We start from the raw sequence: 7744 nt of genomic DNA on the forward strand, positions 1-7744 counted from the left end.
GCTCCCTGGGACCGATGCCTCCTGACTTGTCGCTTTGTTGTTGTTGAGTCTTATTCAGACTTGTTGCCAGCCTTTGCTTAATTTCCAGAGTCCCATAAAGTGGACTGTGACTGTCTGGGCCAATTTTTTGCTGCTCTTTAGAAGCAGCAGAATTTCAGAGTTCCTCTCTCAATTTTTAGCCCAGTGACCTAAGATATTCGTTTTTAAAAGGTGCGGAGAATTCTCATTTTATTAGTGGGCTGTTCTTTAGAGGTTAAGCACAGAGAAGAAGCCGATTCTGACTCTGTGCTGGAACTGTTCCTTTGACTTGTTTTTTATTATTTTTGTTTTGTTATTCTAATCATTGGAGAAGGAAATGGCAACACACTCCCGTATTCTTGCCTGGAGAATCCCAGGGACCGAGGAGCCTGGTGGGCTGCCATCTGTGGGGCTCACACAGAATCAGGCACGACTGAAGCGACTTAGCAGCAGCAGCAGCAGCATTCCAGTTATACATAAAGGCCTGCCTCAGAGGACTCCGCCCCTCTCCTTGTTGTTCAGTCACTCAGTCATGTGTTTGTGACCCCATGGATTGCAGCACGCCAGGCTTCCCTGTCCTTCACCCTCTCCCGGAGTTTGCTCAAACTCGTGTCCATTGAGTCAGTGATGCCATCCAGCCATCTCATCCTCTGTCACCCCCTTGGTTGTCTTTGGCCAATCATTCTGACCCAGAGTCCTTCCTGGTGGCGCACGCGTTGCTCAGCCAAGATGGAAGCCATCGATAAGGATTCTGGGAAGTGGTCAGTCATGTGGTATCTCCTTTTGACCTTTCCTGAACTCTTCCAGTTAGTGGTGGCTTATTAGTTCCGTGTTCCTTACCAGGAGCCCCTGTCTTAAAATAACTCACGCAAATGGTTACTATGGTGCCCGGCCAGGGTGGGGCGGTTTCCGTCAGTGTGTTTCCCCCTAACACTGTAGCCCAGAGCAACTGTTGGTGTGTGAGTGTCAAGAGTGGAATTGTGTCCCCTCCAAATTCATGTTGAGTGCTAACCCCCCTGGAGCCTCACAATGTGACCTTAGACATAGGGCTTTTCCAGAGCTAGCTGAAATAGTATGAAGTCGCTGGGGCGGGGCCCAGTCCAGCATGCTTGGTGTCCATGTAAGGAGGGGACATCTGGGCACAGAGGGATGATGGTAGGGCACGGGGAGGAGACGCAAGCTGGGAGAGAGGCAACCGACTCTGCCCACGCCCTGACCTCAGGCTTCCAGGCTCCCAGCTGAGAGGCAGTGAATTTCTTCTGTTCAAGCCACTCCTTTTACAGTACTTTGTTTCATCGGCTCTAGAAAAACTAATACAACATGCTTCTAAATACTTTCTGCTAGTCCGTAAACTTATCTCTATCTGAACAGACCATTTTGACACAACGTCATTATACTGTTCAGGCAAGTACACCACTAAGTTTTCCGTTTTGTGACAGACAATGGACAGTTTTCCGTGCCAGGAGGTGCCCGTCTGCTGGTTCTGTGAGCAGCTGCCCAGGCTGGCTCGCTGACGCCCCCTATTTCCTCGAGGACCTGTGGGTGGAGACTTGGGTGGCTTCCAGGCTGATGTTGCTGAGAACAGGCCAGCAGTGATGGGGCGATATTAACCTGTCCTCCATGTGACATCCTGTGAGGCCTCCGACCAGCCCTGGGGACCCCTCTCCCTGGCAGCTGGTTCTCGGTAGTCCCCTCTAGCAATGTGAGCTTTTCTGTGCAGGCCGTGTCTTTGAACCCTTCCCTGATCCAGACATCTACATTCTGAGAGGCAGAGAGTTTGTAATTTCCTTTACCCGAGTCACGCCTCTTGGCCATTAAGCTTATTTAAATATTTCACATGTCTTTCTCCCTGCGCCTTCCTCATGACAATGTGAAAAGGACTTCTTGATAATTTCTCAGCTGGTGTTGGTACATAAAACATACCTATTGATTTTTTTCATACAAAGCAGTGCGTTCAGTGTTACTTGTTTGCGGTTTTCAGCTGCCTCAGGATCTGCGCTAGGACGCTGGTCATGTGGTCTGGTCATGTTGCCTGGTCCTTTCTCCTGCCCGTCTCCTGTCTCTGGCACGTGCCTTCCTGAGTCAGCCAGAACTTCCAGAATAAAGGGCAGTACTGATGGTGAGCGTGGGTGCCTTTGCGTCTTTCTGCATCCTGTTTTCTGTGTCCTCTCCCTCCTCCTCCTTCACTGCAACCTCTCCAGTGCTCCCCGGCCTTCCTCTTCCTCCCGGCCTCTCACTTTTCCCTGCAGTGTGTGTTTGGGGACTGCCGTGCGGCAGACTGTCTTTTCTTGTAGAAAACCTCTTGTTCAGAATTCTGTTGGACTTGACTGTACTGTATGCATAGCAGATGGAGGAGGAGCATTCATACGACCATGTAGATTTGACATAAAACTAATATATGATCTCTACTAGTTTCCATCTACTTCAAAACAATTTTCTCTGTCTTCCTTATTTATTTGTGGGTGCAGCATGTGGGATCTTAGCTCCCCAACCAGGGATTGACCCTGTTCCCCCTGTATTGGGAGTACAGAGTCTTAACCATGGACCACCAGGAAAGTCCCTGCATTGCCTGTTTTTTTTAAACCATCTGTTCAAGGAAGCCTTATGCTGCTTCATATTTGCTTCTCTAGTGAGTAGCAGCATTAAAACCATTTATTTGACACACGATGTGTGCTCAAGGTAAGGGTCAATCGTGTTTAGAAGAGACCTTTGTATTATCCTGAAGACAAAATAAAGTTTGGAAGGAAAATTCACTCAAAATCCTACCAGTCTGACACAAAAATTATATTCACTTTGTTCATTTAGTTCCAGTCTCTGCCCGTTTGTTGGTTTTTCAGAATGATGGTCACTGAATTTATACAATCTGAATGTTGATTGTTTATTCAATGTAATAAGTATGTTCAGGTTCTACATAATCTGCCTAACAATCAAGTGTAATCACAGTGTCATATTCTTGTAAGCAAATGAGCGGTCATTTAGTTACCCTTCCCCCAATACTGAGCTTGAGGTTGCTTCCAAGTTCTGTAACAATGGATACTTTTGTGCCAGGGCCTTTTCTGCTTTTGCATTACTCATCAGGTCAGTCCCTAGAGTGGAATTTCTGGCTCAAAAGATCTGAAGGCTTTTAGGATCTCTTTTTTGCCCTACCAAAGGGCTGTGCTGGGTCACCTAACGCCAGCAGAGCAAGCAGTGGCCCAGGTCCACTCTGAACAGAGGCTCCTCCTCTTCAGAAGCAGGAACCACAGCGTGGCCATCACTGGAGTCCTGCCAACAGATGTCAGTCATGAGGGTGTGGAGAGGAGTTCCTGGAATGTTGGTTCTTCACCCCAGTCTCTAGTGAGAGAGCCATGGCGGCAGGGGCGTGGCTGTCCCTGGAGGTGGGACTGCCCCAGCTGACCCTAGTGTGGTCCCGAGGCGGGGCGGGGTGCAGCCCAAGACACAGACCAACGGACATTGCCTTGGACTGTTACGGATGCTCAGAACACAGCGTGGTCACTCCAGATTACGTTCCTGCCTTCTTCTCTTGAGTGTTTACATAAACTCTCATGGATATACATGTTCAGCCGTGGTGTTTTTTTTTGTTTTGTTTTTTTTAAGGGAAAACAGTATTTTGTGGCTCTTTTTCCCCCCATAGCACTCACTGGAGTGCACATGGTCAGATACTTAGAACAATGAAAACTATAGGTGTTACAGAACGTACACAGCACAGGCAGCAGCGCCTCCCGCAAGCACAGTTTGAGCATCCCGCATCCCCGTGAACACGCCCTGGGCTGATGGCACCGGCCAAGTCCTCCAGGAAGGTTTCCTGAATGCCCAGATCCCAGGCTGCCCTTGAAGCCCCCAGCCACCGTTCCTGGCATGTTTCCTGGAGGCACTGTGCATCAGCTTCCTACGGGCGCCACAGCCAATGAAGGTTTAAAACATGTATTTATTCTCTCACGATTCTGAGAGTCAGAAATCAAAGATCAGGAGGTTGACGGGGCCCCGCTGCTTCCCGAGGATTCAGGGAACTCGTGTTCCTGCCTTTCCCAGCTTCTGGGGCCACCCATACTCCTTGGCTCAGGCCCCTTCCTCGGTCACTCCTGCCTCTGCTTCCACTGTGACGTCTGCCACCACTGACTCTGATGTCCTGAGCCTCCTGTAAGGACCCTGAGATTGTGACGGCCCCCCTGCATAATCCAGGACCCTCTCTCCATCTTGGTCCATTTAGGCTGCAGTAACAAGACACCACCGGAGAAGGCAGTGGCACCCCACTCCAGTGTTCTTGCCTGGAGAACCCCAGGGACGGGGGAGCCTGGTGGGCTGCCGTCTATGGGGTCGCACAGAGTCGGACACGACTGAAGTGACTTAGCAGCAGCAGCAACAAGACACGACAGCCTGGGTGGGCATACACAGCAGAAATGTATTTCTCATCGTTCCAGACGCTGGAAGTCCAAGGTCAAGGTGTCAGCAGATTTGGTAATGGGTTCCACTTTCTGATTCAGAGATGGCCACCTTCTCTCTGTGATCTCCCATAGCACGGACAGGGGAGTTATCTGAGTCTCTTTTATGAGGGCACTAATCTCATTCTTGAGGGCTCCACCCCCACGATCTCATCACCTCCCAACATCGCCACATCCTTAACTAACATCATCACTTTGAGGGCTAGGATCTCAATATATGAGGAGACATAAACATTCCATCTACAGCATTCCCCATCTTAAAAATTCTTAACTTAGTCATATCCGCAAAGTCCATTTTACCATGTAAAGTAATACATTCACGGGTTCCAATAACTAGTTCAAGGACATCTTCAAGGGGCTATGTATTCAGCCTATCACGTGTGGTCACACACACATCCATACTACTTATGTCCCCTACCAAGAACTAAAGTATAAAACATTTTTCATCAGTAGCATGGAAACACCTGAAAAGATGAATGGGCCTTAGTCAGTGAGTCATACTAAGGAATATGCAATGCAAAACAGGAGTGTGACAAAGGCAGATGATTTTCGTATATTTCCTTACGAAAGCAAGAGCAAAGGCTCACAGGAAGGCGGCTTCTCTCCTGTGTTCACCAAGCGCTCTGTCTCATGGGGGCCTGATCTGATGGGAAGGAGCACAGAAGTGCAGCCTGCAGGCAGGGGGGCGGGGACCACAGGGCGCTGACTGGGCAGACATCTGCATTCCATTTACAAAGCGCAGCCCTTGTTAGAATGTGCCCAGTGTGGCTTTAGGGTGAGTGAGAAAATCTCAGGCCTGTAATACTCAAAACATCACTTAGATTCAGCCCCCTTTCAGGAAAGCTGTCATAGCTCATCTCATTATTATTTTAAAGGAATAAAAGGAAACATGATGCTTTCCCTGGGGGCCAGTCAAAAGTTAATTATACTCAATATGTAATTAAAGTCACACTACTTAAGAGTCCAACTGTCTGCTGCCTGGATAGCTACTTCCATTAGCAGCAGCACCACAGCCGTCATCACCATACCTTGGGCCGGCCCAACTATTACACCAGGGGCCTGTGTTACTCAGGATCCCAGAACTGGTTGACTGGGCGTGCTGACGGGTCTTGGTTAAGACAACCTCTCTGCCAGGACACTAGAAGCACTGCCGGCCACTGTCTGGTTTAATCTTTGCCTCCTCCTCGCCTCTCCAAATTAGCACACTGCCCTTTACTCTAAAAGCCCCAGTCAATCTTTTCCTAACAATAACAATGTGCCATCTCCACTTTTAACAACAGGAGGCACCAGGACGACCTTGGCTCCTGGACGTTTGTTTCCAGCCTCCCCACTTGGACTCGAAGGCCAGGGCTGTGGTCAGCATCGCTGTCCTTCCTTCCTCCTTCCCCCAGCAGTCTCTCAAGGGAGACTGCAGAGACTCTGACCTCCTGTGTGTGGGCAACCTTGAGTCACAGTTGTATCTCCCCATCCTACAGTGATTTACCAGGACTAGTTCTCCACGGAGCTCATGGTTTCAGAGGACAGGGTCTGCGCTTTAAACATTCTGTCTCCTTCCGGCAGTCAGCACTTGACAGATGCTCACTGTACAGTTCTTTTCCTTTTTAAATTAATTAATTTATACACTTACTGGGTGTGCTAGGTCTTTGTTGCTGTGTGGGGTTTTTTCTCTGTGTGGCCAGCGAGCAGAGACTACGGTGAGGGGCTCCAGCTTCTCATTACGACGGCTTCTCTTCTTGTGGAGCACACGTTCTAGGGCGTGCAGGTTTCAGTGGTGGCACCACGTGGGCTCAGTAGTTGGAGCACATGGACTTAATTGCTCCACAGCACGTGGGATCGTCCTGGACCAGGCATTCAACTTGGGTCCCCTGCATTGGCAGGCAGATTCTCACCCACTGAGGCACTGCTGTGGCTGCTGCTGCTAAGTCGCATCAGTCGTGTCCAACTCTCTGTGACCCCAGAGACCGCAGCCCACCAGGCTCCCCCATCCCTGGGATTCTCCAGGCAAGAACGCTGGAGTGGGTTGCCATTTCCTTCTCCAAGGCATGAAAGTGAAAAGTGAAAGTGAAGTCACTCAGTCGTGTCCGACTCCTCACAACCCCATGGACTGTAACCTACTAGGCTCCTCCGTCCATGGGATTTTCCAGGCAAGAGTACTGGAGTGGGGTGCCATTGCCTTCTCCACTGAGGCACTAGGGAAGCCCATCACACAGTTCTTGACTTACTGAGATAGATTTCAGGAGACCCTGGAGGGACACAGGCCTGTGTGTGTCCAAGCCTGCTCATTAGTGCCCTGGATCTTGCTTCCTAGGAGAATGGGCCTGCTTGGAGGAAACGAAGCGCACCCTGGAATAACCACCAAACAGGTTGGAACAGATACCAGCTGAGGGCCGGGGCGGACCCTTCCACCCACGTCTCCTCAGCATCCAGTGTTAGGGCTGTGTCCCAGTCCACACAAGGGGCTGGGTTGGGAACATCGGTGAGGTCCTGCCCTGGCAAGGGCTTGGAGTCCACAGAACAGGGTGGGCAGAGCAATCCTCCAATGAAGCCAGGAGCCAGGAATGTCTACCCTGATTGGGTGCTGCTGGTATGAGAGAGCTCCGCTCCATCCACAGAGTGTGTGAGAGGGAAGAGAGAGTGAATAGCTAAGGAAAGCAACCCTCTTAGGGCTCCCCTAGCCTTTTCCTGCTCAGGAGGCCCAGCCTTAACCCAACAGGCACCCGGGCCCTTGTCCCAGGTGATATTAACCAGTTTTCAGGATGCCCCAGGCTGAAGAGTGCCCAGAGCCCTGGTTAGCCCAGACCTTAGTGGTACCATGTCACTAGGGAAGTGAGTCCCAGACCGGCCAGGACAGCTTCTGGGGCAGCCTGTACAGTTGTGTCCAGAGTCTGGCATGGCTGAAAAGATAGGGGATATCTCCCCTTCCATGCTTCAGCCAGAAGCCCTGGGCTTAGCTTCTCAGGGTAGGGATGAAGGAGGTGGGAAGAACACCCAATGAATTGTGTCCACCTGCTCATCCCTGGGCACCATGCTATTCTCAGAGGCTTGTTACCAAGTCCAAGCTCATGCTGCCTGCTGCATGACAGGCAATAAATCAAGAGAGGAGTTGCTGGGGCAAGGAATAGCAACTTTATTCAGAAAGCCAGCAGACCAAGAAGATAGTGGACCCAGTATCCCCAAGAACCATCCCACCCAAGTTAGAATTCAGACTTCTTTTATGCTAAAAGTGGAGGGGGGTAAAGTCAAACACTTTGTGGTCCCCATCAGCCTCTGGAGGGGACGTGTTA

This window comes from Bison bison, unplaced genomic scaffold (genome assembly GCF_000754665.1).
Source record: "Bison bison bison isolate TAMUID 2011002044 unplaced genomic scaffold, Bison_UMD1.0 scf7180017864475, whole genome shotgun sequence".
Lineage (NCBI taxonomy): Eukaryota > Metazoa > Chordata > Mammalia > Artiodactyla > Bovidae > Bison > Bison bison.